This window comes from Oncorhynchus mykiss, chromosome 19 (assembly GCF_013265735.2).
Source record: "Oncorhynchus mykiss isolate Arlee chromosome 19, USDA_OmykA_1.1, whole genome shotgun sequence".
Taxonomy (NCBI): Eukaryota; Metazoa; Chordata; class Actinopteri; order Salmoniformes; family Salmonidae; genus Oncorhynchus; species Oncorhynchus mykiss.
In genome coordinates, this window is record NC_048583.1 from 62973754 (window position 1) to 62991253 (window position 17500).

A 17500-nucleotide genomic window follows, 5' to 3' on the forward strand; every position below is an offset into this window, starting at 1 on the left:
AATAGAAGTATAGAGCAGTAGATCTAATAGAAGTATAGAGATCTAATAGAAGTATAGAGCAGTATATCTAATAGAAGTATAGAGCAGTATATCTAATAGAAGTATAGAGCAGTAGATCTAATAGAAGTATAGAGCAGTAGATCTAATAGAAGTATAGAGATCTAATAGAAGTATAGACCAGTAGATCTAATAGAAGTATAGAGATCTAATAGAAGTATAGATATCTAATAGAAGTATAGAGATCTAATAGAAGTATAGAGATCTAATAGAAGTATAGAGATCTAATAGAAGTATAGAGTAGTAGATCTAATAGAAGTATAGAGATCTAATAGAAGTATAGAGATCTAATAGAAGTATAGAGATCTAATAGAAGTATAGAGATCTAATAGAAGTATAGACCAGTAGATCTAATAGAAGTATAGAGATCTAATAGAAGTATAGAGATCTAATAGAAGTATAGAGATCTAATAGAAGTATAGAGTAGTAGATCTAATAGAAGTATAGAGATCTAATAGAAGTATAGAGGTCTAATAGAAGTATAGAGATCTAATAGAAGTATAGAGATCTAATAGATGTATAGAGTAGTAGATGTAATAGAAGTATAGAGATCTAATAGAAGTATAGAGATCTAATAGAAGTATAGAGATCTAATAGATGTATAGAGATCTAATAGAAGTATAGAGATCTAATAGATGTATAGAGATCTAATAGAAGTATAGAGTAGTAGATCTAATAGAAGTATAGAGATCTAATAGAAGTATAGAGATCTAATAGAAGTATAGAGATCTAATAGAAGTATAGAGCAGTAGATCTAATAGAAGTATAGAGATCTAATAGAAGTATAGACCAGTAGATCTAATAGAAGTATAGAGATCTAATAGAAGTATAGAGATCTAATAGATGTATAGAGATCTAATAGAAGTATAGAGATCTAATAGAAGTATAGAGTAGTAGATCTAATAGAAGTATAGAGATCTAATAGAAGTATAGAGATCTAATAGAAGTATAGACCAGTAGATCTAATAGAAGTATAGAGATCTAATAGAAGTATAGAGGTTTAATAGAAGTATAGAGATCTAATAGAAGTATAGAGTAGTAGATCTAATAGAAGTATAGAGATCTAATAGAAGTATAGACCAGTAGATCTAATAGAAGTATAGAGATCTAATAGAAGTATAGAGATCTAATAGAAGTATAGAGATCTAATAGAAGTATAGAGGTCTAATAGAAGTATAGAGATCTAATAGAAGTATAGAGATCTAATAGATGTATAGAGATCTAATAGAAGTATAGAGTAGTAGATCTAATAGAAGTATAGAGCAGTAGATCTAATAGAAGTATAGAGATCTAATAGAAGTATAGAGATCTAATAGAAGTATAGAGTAGTAGATCTAATAGAAGTATAGAGATCTAATAGAAGTATAGAGGTCTAATAGAAGTATAGAGATCTAATAGAAGTATAGAGATCTAATAGATGTATAGAGTAGTAGATGTAATAGAAGTATAGAGCAGTAGATCTAATAGAAGTATAGAGATCTAATAGAAGTATAGAGATCTAATAGAAGTATAGAGGTCTAATAGAAGTATAGAGATCTAATAGAAGTATAGAGCAGTAGATCTAATAGAAGTATAGAGCAGTAGATCTAAGACTTTAAAGACCAATAAAGGTCTCAGATCAGTGTTGTATTATGTCTACTATGTCTAGCAAAACTGTGTTTTTGGTTATTTATGAATGAATCCTTCCATTTATTCATTCATTCACTGTAACAGCTGTGTTTTTTAAAAGCTGCAACCATGTTGTAACTCTACTGTGGGCCAGTCAGCAGAAACCACGATGTTGTAACTCTACTGTGGGCCAGTCAGCAGAAACCACTATGTTGTAACTCTACTGTGGGCCAGTCAGCAGAAACCACTATGTTGTAACTCTACTGTGGGCCAGTCAGCAGAAACCACGATGTTGTAACTCTACTGTGGGCCAGTCAGCAGAAACCACTATGTTGTAACTCTACTGTGGGCCAGTCAGGAGAAACCACTATGTTGTAACTCTACTGTGGGCCAGTCAGCAGAAACCACTATGTTGTAACTCTACTGTGGGCCAGTCAGCAGAAACCACTATGTTCTAACTCTACTGTGGGCCAGTCAGCAGAAACCACTATGTTGTAACTCTACTGTGGGCCAGTCAGCAGAAACCACTATGTTGTAACTCTACTGTGGGCCAGTCAGCAGAAACCACTATGTTATAACTCTACTGTGGGCCAGTCAGCAGAAACCACTATGTTGTAACTCTACTGTGGGCCAGCCAGCAGAAACCACTATGTTATAACTCTACTGTGGGCCAGTCAGCAGAAACCACTATGTTGTAACTCTACTGTGGGCCAGTCAGCAGAAACCACTATGTTGTAACTCTACTGTGGGCCAGTCAGCAGAAACCACTATGTTGTAACTCTACTGTGGGCCAGTCAGCAGAAACCACTATGTTGTAACTCTACTGTGGGCCAGTCAGCAGAAACCACTATGTTGTAACTCTACTGTGGGCCAGTCAGGAGGACAGAACATTTTTATAAAAAATAAAAGATGAAAGAGAGAAAACAGTGGGTGTAGATAGACTCTGGCTACGTCCCAATTAGCACCCTTTTCCTTGTTCCCTACATAGTCCACATCTTTTGACATGAGACCTGTAGGCCTTGGTGATAAGTAGTGTACTACATAGGGCATACTGTAGGGTGCCATTTGGAACCTGTGTATGAGTATGAGCATACACCCTCCTTCTATCCTTACAGTCAGCTATGGTTCAGCTAGCACACACCCTCCTTCTATCCTTACAGGCAGCTATGGTTCAGCTACTGTAGCATACACCCTCCTTCTATCCTTACAGTCAGCTATGGTTCAGCTAGCATACACCCTCCTTCTATCCTTAGTCAGCTATGGTTCAGCTAGCATACACCCTCCTTCTATCCTTAGTCAGCTATGGTTCAGCTAGCATACACCCTCCTTCTATCCTTACAGTCAGCTATGGTTCAGCTAGCATACACCCTCCTTCTATCCTTACAGTCAGCTATGGTTCAGCTAGCATACACCCTCCTTCTATCCTTACAGTCAGCTATGGTTCAGCTAGCATACACCCTCCTTCTATCCTTACAGTCAGCTATGGTTCAGCTAGCATACACCCTCCTTCTATCCTTACAGTCAGCTATGGTTCAGCTAGCATACACCCTCCTTCTGTCCTTACAGTCAGCTATGGTTCAGCTAGCATACACCCTCCTTCTGTCCTTACAGTCAGCTATGGTTCAGCTAGCATACACCCTCCTTCTATCCTTAGTCAGCTATGGTTCAGCTAGCATACACCCTCCTTCTGTCCTTACAGTCAGCTATGGTTCAGCTAGCATACACCCTCCTTCTATCCTTACAGTCAGCTATGGTTCAGCTAGCATACACCCTCCTTCTGTCCTTACAGTCAGCTATGGTTCAGCTACTGTAGCATACACATCAACAGCTGCTGTTCCTGTACTGTGTTCTACATCCCAAATGGTACCCTATTCCCTATATAGTGAACTACTTTAGACCAGAGCCCTATTCCCTATATAGTGAACTACTTTAGACCAGAGCCCTATTCCCCTATATAGTGAACTACTTTAGACCAGAGCCCTATTCCCCTATATAGTGAACTACTTTAGACCAGAGCCCTATTCCCTATATAGTGAACTACTTTAGACCAGAGCCCTATTCCCCTATATAGTGAACTACTTTAGACCAGAGCCCTATTCCCATATATAGTGAACTACTTTAGACCAGAGCCCTATTCTCTATATAGTGAACTACTTTAGACCAGAGCCCTATTCCCCTATATAGTGCACTACTTTAGACCAGAGCCCTATTCCCTATATAGTGCACTACTTTAGACCAGGGACCCTATTCCCTATATAGTGAACTACTTTAGACCAGAGCCCTATTCCCTATATAGTGAACTACTTTTGACCAGAGCCCTATTCCCTATATAGTGCACTACTTTTGACCAGAGCCCTATTCCCTATATAGTGCACTACTTTAGACCAGAGCCCTATTCCCTATATAGTGCACTACATTACTGTACTGTGTCCTGCATCCCAAATTGCACCCTATTCCCTATGTCCTGAACTACTTTTGACCAGGACCCATAGATCTCTTGTCAATAGTAGTGCACTATATAGGGAATAGAGTGCCATTTTGGACAGAGGTGGTACCTGTTCCTCCCACATCTTTTGCACTGTAAGGTGCCTGTCTCCTATCCTGCTCCGTCATGGTATATAGTCTACTGAACAGTGAAATAATGAACTAGCTGAAACCAATTCAAGAAAAAGTATGGGAGAGGAGAAGAGAGGAGAGGAGAGGAGAGGAGAGGAGAGGAGAAGAGAAGAGAAGAGAAGAGAAGAGAAGAGAAGAGAAGAGAAGAGAAGAGAAGAGAAGAGAAGAGAAGAGAAGAGGAGAGGAGAGGAGAGGAGAGGAGAGGAGAGGAGAGGAGAGGAGAGGAGAGGAGAGGAGAGGAGAGGAGAGGAGAGGAGAGGAGGGGAGGGGAGAGGAGAGGAGAGGAGAGGAGAGGAGAGGAGAGGAGAGGAGAGGAGAGGAGACAGAGTAGTCTGGTGGTTTAGGAGGAGATGCAGCGGTCCAAACAGTGCTACTAAAACACATCCAGCTGCAGAGCGGAGGATCAGAGCAGAACAGAGGATCAGAGCAGAACAGAGGATCAGAGCAGAACAGAGGATCAGAACAGAGAATCAGAGGATCAGAGCAGAACAGAGGATCAGAGCAGAACAGATAATCAGAGGATCAGAGCAGAACAGAGGATCAGAGCAGAACAGAGGATCAGAACAGAGGATCAGAGCAGAACAGAGAATCAGAGGATCAGAGCAGAACAGAGAATCAGAGGATCAGAGCAGAACAGAGGATCAGAGCAGAACAGAGGATCAGAGGATCAGAGCAGAACAGAGAATCAGAGGATCAGAGCAGAACAGAGGATCAGAGCAGAACAGAGGATCAGAGGATCAGAGCAGAACAGAGAATCAGAGCAGAACAGAGGATCAGAACAGAACAGAGAATCAGAGCAGAACAGAGGATCAGAGCAGAACAGAGGATCAGAGGATCAGAGCAGAACAGAAGATCAGAGCAGAACAGAGGATCAGAACAGAACAGAGAATCAGAGCAGAACAGAGGATCAGAGCAGAACAGAGAATCAGAGCAGAACAGAGGATCAGAGCAGAACAGAGAATCAGAGCAGAACAGAGAATCAGAGGATCAGAGCAGAACAGAGGATCAGAACAGAGAATCAGAGGATCAGAGCAGAACAGAGGATCAGAGCAGAACAGATAATCAGAGGATCAGAGCAGAACAGAGGATCAGAGCAGAACAGAGGATCAGAACAGAGGATCAGAGCAGAACAGAGAATCAGAGGATCAGAGCAGAACAGAGAATCAGAGGATCAGAGCAGAACAGAGGATCAGAGCAGAACAGAGGATCAGAGGATCAGAGCAGAACAGAGAATCAGAGGATCAGAGCAGAACAGAGGATCAGAGCAGAACAGAGGATCAGAGGATCAGAGCAGAACAGAGAATCAGAGCAGAACAGAGGATCAGAACAGAACAGAGAATCAGAGCAGAACAGAGGATCAGAGCAGAACAGAGGATCAGAGGATCAGAGCAGAACAGAAGATCAGAGCAGAACAGAGGATCAGAACAGAACAGAGAATCAGAGCAGAACAGAGGATCAGAGCAGAACAGAGAATCAGAGCAGAACAGAGGATCAGAGCAGAACAGAGAATCAGAGCAGAACAGAGAATCAGAGGATCAGAGCAGAACAGAGAATCAGAGCAGAACAGAAGATCAGAGGATCAGAGCAGAACAGAGGATCAGAGCAGAACAGAGAATCAGAGCAGAACAGAGGATCAGAGAATCAGAGCAGAACAGAGGATCAGAGGTGAGGAAGAGAAGACAGGATGAGAGGAGGGGGAGTAGAGGTCCGTCTGTAGTAGCAGTGCTGTTTGGTAGAGAGGTAGAACCTTTCTAAAAGTATGTTGTTATGGTTTGGCCTGTCTCTCTGGCACTACTACAGTCTGTTGATACTGGCAGACTCTATTGAATTACCCCAACCATCTGGCCTGTCTCTCTGGCACTACTACAGTCTGTTGATACTGGCAGACTCTGTTGAATTACCCCAACCATCTGGCCTGTCTCTCTGACACTACTACAGTCTGTTGATACTGGCAGACTCTGTTGAATTACCCCAACCATCTGGCCTGTCTCTCTGACACTACTACAGTCTGTTGATACTGGCAGACTCTGTTGAATTACCCCAACCATCTGGCCTGTCTCTCTGACACTACTACAGTCTGTTGATACTGGCAGACTCTGTTGAATTACCCCAACCATCTGGCCTGTCTCTCTGACACTACTACAGTCTGTTGATACTGGCAGACTCTGTTGAATTACCCCAACCATCTGGCCTGTCTCTCTGACACTACTACAGTCTGTTGATACTAGCAGACTCTGTTGAATTACCCCAACCATCTGGCCTGTCTCTCTGGCACTACTACAGTCTGTTGATACTGGCAGACTCTGTTGAATTACCCCAACCATCTGGCCTGTCTCTCAGACACTACTACAGTCTGTTGATACTAGCAGACTATGTTGAATTACCCCAACCATCTGGCCTGTCTCTCTGACACTACTACAGTCTGTTGATACTGGCAGACTCTGTTGAATTACCCCAACCATCTGGCCTGTCTCTCTGACACCACTACAGTCTGTTGATACTGGCAGACTCTGTTGAATTACCCCAACCATCTGGCCTGTCTCTCTGACACTACTACAGTCTGTTGATACTGGCAGACTCTGTTGAATTACCCCAACCATCTGGCCTGTCTCTCTGACACTACTACAGTCTGTTGATACTGGCAGACTCTGTTGAATTACCCCAACCATCTGGCCTGTCTCTCTGACACTACTACAGTCTGTTGATACTGGCAGACTCTGTTGAATTACCCCAACCATCTGGCCTGTCTCTCTGACACTACTACAGTCTGTTGATACTAGCAGACTCTGTTGAATTACCCCAACCATCTGGCCTGTCTCTCTGACACTACTACAGTCTGTTGATACTGGCAGACTCTGTTGAATTACCCCAACCATCTGGCCTGTCTCTCTGACACTACTACAGTCTGTTGATACTAGCAGACTCTGTTGAATTACCCCAACCATCTGGCCTGTCTCTCTGGCACTACTACAGTCTGTTGATACTGGCAGGCTCTGTTGAATTACCCCAACCATCTGGCCTGTCTCTCAGACACTACTACAGTCTGTTGATACTAGCAGACTATGTTGAATTACCCCAACCATCTGGCCTGTCTCTCTGACACTACTACAGTCTGTTGATACTGGCAGACTCTGTTGAATTACCCCAACCATCTGGCCTGTCTCTCTGACACCACTACAGTCTGTTGATACTGGCAGACTGTTGAATTACCCCAACCATCTGGCCTGTCTCTCTGACACTACTACAGTCTGTTGATACTGGCAGACTCTGTTGAATTACCCCAACCATCTGGCCTGTCTCTCTGACACTACTACAGTCTGTTGATACTAGCAGACTCTGCTGAATTACCCCAACCATCTTGCCTGTCTCTCTGACACTACTACAGTCTGTTGATACTAGCAGACTCTGTTGAATTACCCCAACCATCTGGCCTGTCTCTCTGACACTACTACAGTCTGTTGATACTGGCAGACTCTGTTGAATTACCCCAACCATCTGGCCTGTCTCTCTGACACTACTACAGTCTGTTGATACTAGCAGACTCTGTTGAATTACCCCAACCATCTGGCCTGTCTCGCTGACACTACTACAGTCTGTTGATACTGGCAGACTCTGTTGAATTACCCCAACCATCTGGCCTGTCTCTCTGACACTACTACAGTCTGTTGATACTAGCAGACTCTGTTGAATTACCCCAACCATCTGGCCTGTCTCTCTGACACTACTACAGTCTGTTGATACTGGCAGACTCTGTTGAATTATCCCAACCATCTGGCCTGTCTCTCTGGCACTACTACAGTCTGTTGATACTGGCAGACTCTGTTGAATTACCCCAACCATCTGGCCTGTCTCTCTGACACTACTACAGTCTGTTGATACTAGCAGGCTCTATTGAATTACCCCAACCATCTGGCCTGTCTCTCTGGCACTACTACAGTCTGTTGATACTGGCAGGCTCTGTTGAATTACCCCAACCATCTGGCCTGTCTCTCTGGCACTACTACAGTCTGTTGATACTGGCAGGCTCTGTTGAATTACCCCAACCATCTGGCCTGTCTCTCTGACACTACTACAGTCTGTTGATACTAGCAGGCTCTGTTGAATTACCCCAACCATCTGGCCTGTCTCTCTGACACTACTACAGTCTGTTGATACTAGCAGGCTCTATTGAATTACCCCAACCATCTGGCCTGTCTCTCTGGCACTACTACAGTCTGTTGATACTGGCAGGCTCTGTTGAATTACCCCAACCATCTGGCCTGTCTCTCTGGCACTACTACAGTCTGTTGATACTGGCAGGCTCTGTTGAATTACCCCAACCATCTGGCCTGTCTCTCTGACACTACTACAGTCTGTTGATACTAGCAGGCTCTATTGAATTACCCCAACCATCTGGCCTGTCTCTTTGGCACTACTACAGTCTGTTGATACTGGCAGGCTCTGTTGAATTACCCCAACCATCTGGCCTGTCTCTCTGGCACTACTACAGTCTGTTGATACTGGCAGGCTCTGTTGAATTATCCCAACCTGTTGATACTGGCAGGCTCTGTTGAATTACCCCAACCATCTGGCCTGTCTCTCTGGCACTACTACAGTCTGTTGATACTAGCAGGCTCTATTGAATTACCCCAACCATCTGGCCTGTCTCTCTGGCACTACTACAGTCTGTTGATACTGGCAGGCTCTATAGTTATCAGGTATGAAATGAGTCAGTCATGGCCAGTTCGTACTATCGGGTGTGAAAGTAAGGCCCAGATGTAGATCATGTCGAATAAACAATAGTTTCATATTCGAACAGGAGCAGGCAATAGACAGGTCAAGGCAGGCAGGGGTCAGTAAACCAGAGGTGAGGCAACGGCAGGCAGGCACAGAGTCAGGCAGAGTGGTCAGACAGGCTCAGGGTCAGGGAGAAGCAGAGTGGTCAGGCAGGCTCAGAGACAGGACAGGCAGAGTGGTCATGCAGGCAGGCTCAGGGGCAGGCAGAGTGGTCAGACAGGCTCAGGGTCAGGGAGAAGCAGAGTGGTCAGGCAGGCTCAGAGACAGGACAGGCAGAGTGGTCATGCAGGCAGGCTCAGGGGCAGGCAGAGTGGTCAGACAGGCTCAGGGTCAGGGAGAAGCAGAGTGGTCAGGCAGGCTCAGAGACAGGACAGGCAGAGTGGTCATGCAGGCAGGCTCAGGGGCAGGCAGAGTGGTCAGACAGGCTCAGGGTCAGGGAGAAGCAGAGTGGTCAGGCAGGCTCAGAGACAGGACAGGCAGAGTGGTCATGCAGGCAGGCTCAGGGGCAGGCAGAGTGGTCAGACAGGCTCAGGGTCAGGGAGAAGCAGAGTGGTCAGGCAGGCTCAGAGACAGGACAGGCAGAGTGGTCATGCAGGCAGGCTCAGGGGCAGGCAGAGTGGTCAGACAGGCTCAGGGTCAGGGAGAAGCAGAGTGGTCAGGCAGGCTCAGAGACAGGACAGGCAGAGTGGTCAGGCAGGCAGGCTCAGGGGCAGGCAGAGTGGTCAGACAGGCTCAGGGTCAGGGAGAAGCAGAGTGGTCAGGCAGGCTCAGAGACAGGACGGGCAGAGTGGTCAGGCAGGCAGGCTCGGAGACAGGACAGGCAGAGTGGTCAGGCAGGCAGGCTTAGAGACAGGACAGGCAGAGTGGTCAGGCAGGCAGGCTTAGAGACATGACAGGCAGAGTGTTCAGGCAGGCAGGCTCGGAGACAGGACAGGCAGAGTGGTCAGGCAGGCAGGCTTAGAGACAGGACAGGCAGAGTGGTCAGGCAGGCAGGCTTAGAGACAGGACAGGCAGAGTGGTCAGGCAGGCTCAGAGACAGGACAGGCAGAGTGGTCAGGCAGGCAGGCTCGGAGACAGGACAGACAGAGTGGTCAGGCAGGCAGGCTTAGAGACAGGACAGGCAGAGTGGTCAGGCAGGCAGGCTTAGAGACATGACAGGCAGAGTGTTCAGGCAGGCAGGCTCGGAGACAGGACAGGCAGAGTGGTCAGGCAGGCAGGCTTAGAGACAGGACAGGCAGAGTGGTCAGGCAGGCAGGCTCGGAGACAGGACAGGCAGAGTGGTCAGGCAGGCAGGCTTAGAGACAGGACAGGCAGAGTGGTCAGGCAGGCAGGCTCGGAGACAGGACAGGCAGAGTGGTCAGGCAGGCAGGCAGGCTCGGAGACAGGACAGGCAGAGTGGTCAGGCAGGCAGGCTTAGAGACAGGACAGGCAGAGTGGTCAGGCAGGCAGGCTCGGAGACAGGACAGGCAGAGTGGTCAGGCAGGCAGGCTCAGAGACAGGACAGGCAGAGTGGTCAGGCAGGCAGGCTCAGAGACAGGACACGCAGAGTGGTCAGGCAGGCAGGCTTAGAGACAGGACAGGCAGAGTGGTCAGGCAGGCAGGCTTAGAGACAGGACAGGCAGAGTGGTCAGACAGGCAGGCTCGGAGACAGGACAGGCAGAGTGGTCAGACAGGCAGGCTCGGAGACAGGACATGCAGAGTGGTCAGGCAGGCAGGCTCGGAGACAGGACAGGCAGAGTGGTCAGGCAGGCAGGCTTAGAGACATGACAGGCAGGCAGGCTCAGAGACAGGACAGGCAGAGTGGTCAGGCAGGCAGGCTCAGAGACAGGCAGATAAAATCCCTTTACCATGATTTTATGTACTGTATGCATAAATCACATCACTGAACTGTGCTATTTCTCCTGGGGTTAATTATATGATACTGGTGTTACGACTATGATACTGTTGGACAGAGAGAGACGCAGAGAGACACTACTATGATACTGTTGGACAGAGAGAGAGGCAGAGAGACACTACTATGATACCGTTGGACAGAGAGAGAGGCAGAGAGACGCTACTATGATACTGTTGGACAGAGAGAGAGGCAGAGAGACACTACTATGATACTGTTGGACAGAGAGAGAGGCAGAGAGACACTACTATGATACTGTTGGACAGAGAGAGAGGCAGAGAGACACTACTATGATACTGTTGGACAGAGAGAGAGGCAGAGAGACAATACTATGATACCATTGGACAGAGAGAGAGAGGCAGAGAGCCACTTCGGTATCTACTCTGCTCTGACCACTTAACTGCCCTCCGTCCCTCCCCCTCTCCCTCGTAAATAACTCTTTAAAAGATCAATTAGGACGATCGGTGGACAGCACTCCCGCTGGTTGTTGTTGTCTGATGCCATATTGACCTGTTTGTGTGTGATGGTGTCGCAGTCAACAGCTCTTTTAAAAGAGATAGATACCTCTCTTTGTGTGTGTGTGTGTGTGTGTGTGTGTGTGTGTGTGTGTGTGTGTGTGTGTGTGTGTGTGTGTGTGTGTGTCTCACCCCTGCAGACATTGAGACTTCATTACAGGGTAGTTGTGTTCAGAATGAAGCAGTAAGTTGTTCTCTCTTGTCTTGTCTTGTCTTCTCCTCTCTTCTCTTCTCTTCTCTATTCTATTCTACTCTTCTCGTCTGTCTGTCTGTCTGTCTGTCTGTCTGTCTGTCTGTCTGTCTGTCTGTGCGTGCTGTTTGACTTTAGCATACACGTTTGGTGTCACCTCATTGGTCAGTAGGTGTTTCCCCTGTGCTGGCCCAGGTGCTATTAAAGAGCAGCTGGCCCAGTGCTCCAGGGGTCTTGATATCTGTGGAAGGTCAACACCTTTAGTTGTCTCTCGCTATGTTCATTTCTAGAAAAACAATCCTTTATCTGATCTTCCCCGTTTCTGTTTGGCTCCACCTTTTTGGTTTATTTCCTGTCTTTAAGTCTGGTGTTTTGGTTTTTATTTTGTTTGCCTCTTCTTGTGCAAATGAAATGGGTGCCCATGGTGGGTGTCTTTTATGGTTTCAGTTGTTGTCGACTTTCAGTGGACACTAAAGCCCTGTTTCATTTTGGTTGTTGGACAAAGAGACTCTTTGTCACTTCCCTCTTCTGCTTAAGTGCCATTTGTTTTAGTTTTTTTGGACAATCAAGTAATTGGGCTCAGGGCGAGGATCTCATTCCAGTTAAACATCAGGGACTGTAACATACTCCTTTTTTCTCTGAATATATTGTCTTCATCCATTCAGCTCGCGGGGTTCTCCGTCAATCGTGCGGAGCGGAAGAAAGAACTCTTCGTGGAAAAACAAAGGTGGAAGGGTTTGTTTCATGATGAAAAACTCATGGTGTGATTGTGGAAACTTTCTTTGGTCATTGTCACTGGCATATATATTCCCCCCCCAAGCCAACAATGTGACGGTTCTCAAGGAACTACATTGGACGTTGCGAAAACCACAATTTACTGAGGCCGCATTTATTGTAGCTAAGGAATTTATTAAAGGGAATATAAGGAAAACACTACCAACATTTCTATCAACACATCTCCTATGTTACTCGCTCATCAAATGCTCCTGATCATTGCTACTCTCCCTTCCGGGAGGGCTAGAAGACCTACAAGGCCCTCCCCCACCCTCCTTTCAGCAAATCAGATCATGCCTCCATTCTGCTCCTCCTCACCTATTCAACAATGGTCCGACCAATCAGAATCTATGCTTCAAGATTGTTTTGATCACACAGACTAGGAAATGTTTCCCGGGTCGCCTCGGAGAATAGTATCAACTTGTACACTGACTCTGTGACTGGGTTCGTCAGGAAGTGTATAAAGGATGTTGTTCCCTCTGTGACGATTACAACTTATCCAAACTAACAACCGTGGATCGATGGAAGCAAGACGCTGAAAGAAAACCCACAGATTTTCCTAAATCTAAATCGGACACAAAATCTACTACACTAAATCCATATGTCTGTGTGTGTATAGTGCGTATGTTATCGTGTGTGTGTGTGTATACAATTGTCTGTGCCTATGTTTGTGTTGCGTCAAAGTCCCCTCTTTTCCATAAGGTGTATTTTAATCTGTTTTTTAAATCTGAATCTACTGCCGAAGAGACCTCTGGTGGCTTGTCGTGTGGGGGTATACCAAGCTCTGTGCCAGTAGTTCAGACAGACAGCTCGGGGCATTCAACATGTCAATACCTTCACTTTGAGCCAGGAGAGATTGACATGTTAGCTCTTTGTTTACATCAAAGGGCCAGCCTCTGTTCTGGGCCAATTGCAGTTTTCCTAAATCCCTCTTAGTGGCACCTGACCACACGACTGAACAGTAGTCCAGGTGTGACAAAACTAGGGCCTGAAGGAACTGCCTTGTTGACAATGTTGTTAAGAAGGTTTTACAGAATATCTTGTACTGAATGATCTTATACCTAACACATTTTGTGGACAGACCTCTCCAAATAGTGTCCCATTGCGATGGGGTGAGAGGTCACTCTCCCATGCTATAACTGAATGGGGGAATATGCGTTTGGGAATAAAACAACAGTCTATAAATACCTGTTTATTTCGTGGATGCAGCTTATCCTTTTTTTCATGGAACTCCTGGAGAGAGTTTGTACCTCCTTAAACTGTGGGGACTGGAGAGGGATGGATCCTCAACACGGGGGCCCCACAGGGGTGCGTGCTCAGCCCCCTCCTGTACTCCCTGTTCACCCATGCCCGCGTGGCCACTCAATTTTCTGACGACACAACAGTGGTACGGTAGGCCTGATTACCAACAACGACGAGACGGCCTACAGGGAGGAGGTGAGAGCCTTCTGGCGGAGTGGTGCCAGGGAAATAACCTCTTTCTCAACATCAACAAAACGAAGGAGATGATCGTGGACTTCAGGAGACAGCAGAGAGAGCACGCTCCCCCCCATCCACATAGACAGGGCCGCAGTGGAGAAAGTCAAAAGCTTCAAGTGCCTCGCTGTGCATATCACCGAGGACCTGAAATTGTCTCTCCACACCAACAGCGTGGTGAAGAAAGAGCCCCTTCAATCTCAGGAGACTGAATAAATTGGCCCCCTAAGACCCTCACGAACTTCTACAGATCCACCATCGAGAGCATTCTATTGGGCTGTATCACCGCCTGGTGCTTTTCCAGAGGGTGGTGCAGTCAGCCCAACGCACCACCCGGTGGCACACTGACCTCCAGGACATCTACAGCACCCGTTGTCACAGGAAGGCCAAGAAGATCATTAAGATCCTCAGCCACCCGAACCACGGCCTGTTCACCCCTCTACAGAGACAGTACAGGTGCATCAAAGCTGGGACTGAGAGACTGTTAAACATTCATCACTAGCCGGCCCCTGCCCGGTACCCAGCACTGAACCTTAGAGACTGTCACTAACTGTCTCCAACCTAGTACCCAGCCCTGAACCTTAGAGACTGTCACTAACTGGCTCCAACCTAGTACCCAGCCCTGGACATTAGAGACTGTCACTAACCGGCTCTAACCAGCTACCCAGCCCTGATGAACCTTAGAGACTGTCACTAACTGGCTCCAACCAGCTACCCAGCCCTGAACCTTAGAGACTGTCACTAACTGGCTCTAACCAGCTACCCAGCCCTGAACCTTAGAGACTGTCACTAACTGGCTCCAACCAGATACCCAGCCCTGAACCTTAGAGACTGTCACTAACTGGCTCTAACCAGGTACCCAGCCCTGAACATTAGAGACTGTCACTAACTGGCTCTAACCAGGTACCCAGCCCTGAACCTTAGAGACTGTCACTAACTGGCTCTAACCAGGTACCCAGCCCTGAACATTAGAGACGGTCACTAACTGGCTCCAACCAGCTACCCAGCCCTGAACCTTAGTGACTGTCACTAACTGGCTCCAACCTAGTACCCAGCCCTGAACCTTAGAGACTGTCACTAACTGGCTCTAACCAGGTACCCAGCCCTGAACCTTAGAGACTGTCACTAACTGGCTCTAACCAGCTCCCCAGCCCTGAACCTTAGAGACTGTCACTAACCGGCTCTAACCAGCTACCCAGACCTGAACCTTAGAGACTGTCACTAACTGGCTCCAACCAGCTACCCAGCCCTGAACCTTAGTGACTGTCACTAACTGGCTCCAACCTAGTACCCAGCCCTGAACCTTAGAGATTGTCACTAACCGGCTCTAACCAACTCCCCAGCCCTGAACCTTAGAGACTGTCACTAACTGGCTCTAACCAGCTACCCAGCCCTGAACGTTAGAGATTGTCACTAACTGGCTCCAACCAGCTACCCAGCCCTGAACCTTAGAGACTGTCACTAACTGGCTCCAACCAGGTACCCAGCCCTGAACTTTAGAGACTGTCACTAACCGGCTCCAACCAGGTACCCAGCCCTGAACTTTAGAGACTGTCACTAACTGGCTCCAATCTGGTACCCAGCCCTGAACCTTAGAGACTGTCACTAACTGGCTCCAACCAGCTACCCAGCCCTGAACCTTAGAGACTGTCACTAACTGGCTCCAACCAGCTACCCAGCCCTGAAACTTAGAGACTGTCACTAACTGGCTCCAACCAGGTACCCAGCCCTGAACCTTAGAGACTGTCACTAACCGGCTCCAACCAGGTACCCAGCCCTGAACCTTAGAGATTGTCACTAACTGGCTCCAACCAGGTACCCAGCCCTGAACCTTAGAGACTGTCACTAACTGGCTCCAACCAGGTACCCAGCCCTGAACCTTAGAGACTGTCACTAACTGGCTCCAACCAGCTACCCAGCCCTGAACCTTAGAGACTGTCACTAACTGGCTCCAACCAGGTACCCAGCCCTGAACTTTAGAGACTGTCACTAACCGGCTCCAACCAGGTACCCAGCCCTGAACTTTAGAGACTGTCACTAACTGGCTCCAACCAGCTACCCAGCCCTGAACCTTAGAGACTGTCACTAACTGGCTCCAACCAGGTACCCAGCCCTGAACCTTAGAGACTGTCACTAACTGGCTCCAACCAGCTACCCAGCCCTGAACATTAGAGACTGTCACTAACTGGCTCTAACCAGGTACCCAGCCCTGAACCTTAGAGACTGTCACTAACTGGCTCTAACCAGGTACCCAGCCCTGAACCTTAGAGACTGTCACTAACTGGCTCCAACCAGGTACCCAAGCCCTGAACCTTAGAGACTGTCACTAACTGGCTCCAACCAGCTACCCAGCCCTGAACCTTAGAGACTGTCACTAACTGGCTCCAACCAGGTACCCAGCCCTGAACCTTAGAGACTGTCACTAACCGGCTCTAACCAGCTCTCCAGCCCTGAACCTTAGAGACTGTCACTAACTGGCTCCAATCTGGTACCCAGCCCTGAACCTTAGAGACTGTCACTAACTGGCTCTAACCAGCTCCCCAGCCCTGAACCTTAGAGACTGTCACTAACTGGCTCTAACCAGGTACCCAGCCCTGAACATTAGAGACTGTCACTAACCGGCTCTAACCAGCTACCCAGACCTGAACCTTAGAGACTGTCACTAACTGGCTCCAACCAGCTACCCAGCCCTGAACCTTAGTGAATGTCACTAACTGGCTCCAACCTAGTACCCAGCCCTGAACCTTAGAGACTGTCACTAACCGGCTCTAACCAACTCCCCAGCCCTGAACCTTAGAGACTGTCACTAACCGGCTCTAACCAGCTACCCAGTCCTGAACCTTAGAGATTGTCACTAACTGGCTCCAACCAGCTACCCAGCCCTGAACCTTAGAGACTGTCACTAACCGGCTCCAACCAGGTACCCAGCCCTGAACCTTAGAGACTGTCACTAACCGGCTCTAACCAGCTACCCAGTCCTGAACCTTAGAGATTGTCACTAACTGGCTCCAACCAGCTACCCAGCCCTGAACCTTAGAGACTGTCACTAACCGGCTCCAACCAGGTACCCAGCCCTGAACCTTAGAGACTGTCACTAACTGGCTCCAACCAGGTGCTAGAAATTACTGCACTGTTGGAGCTAGAAAACACAAGCATATTGCATCTGAAATTCTGTGTACGTGACCAATGAGATGTGTACGCGACCAATGAGATGTGTACGCTACAGTATGATAGATGTGGATGTCAAGACAGCCATGGGAGCCAATGTGGACAGCCTATGACAGAGCTGTCCTAGAGCGACCTAGCGACCATCGTCAGGGACAGCAGCTGACCTTTGACCTCTAGCCTTTTCACCACCCTGTTTATTAATCCTCCTGCTGACTTCCTTCCCCTGCCTCAGCCTGTCACTGCTGGCTAATTAACGTTCTCTTTTCTCTCTCTCTCTCTCTCTCTCTCTCTCTCTCTCTCTCTCTCTCTCTCTCTCTCTCTCTCTCTTTCCATCTCTCCTTTTGATCTCTTCTCTTCCCTTCCTCCTCTAACCCCCCTCCCCCCTCTCTCTCTCTGTCTCTCTCTCTGTCTCTGTCTCTCTTTCTCTCT

General features: G+C 47.5%; 1 protein-coding gene across 2 annotated transcripts in view; it reads left to right on the plus strand.

The window, feature by feature from the left end:
- Positions 1–17500, plus strand: part of LOC100136022 (sodium/calcium exchanger 3) — a 155324-nt gene that overhangs the window by 88171 nt on the left and 49653 nt on the right. The gene's annotated exons all lie outside the window — the stretch shown is intronic.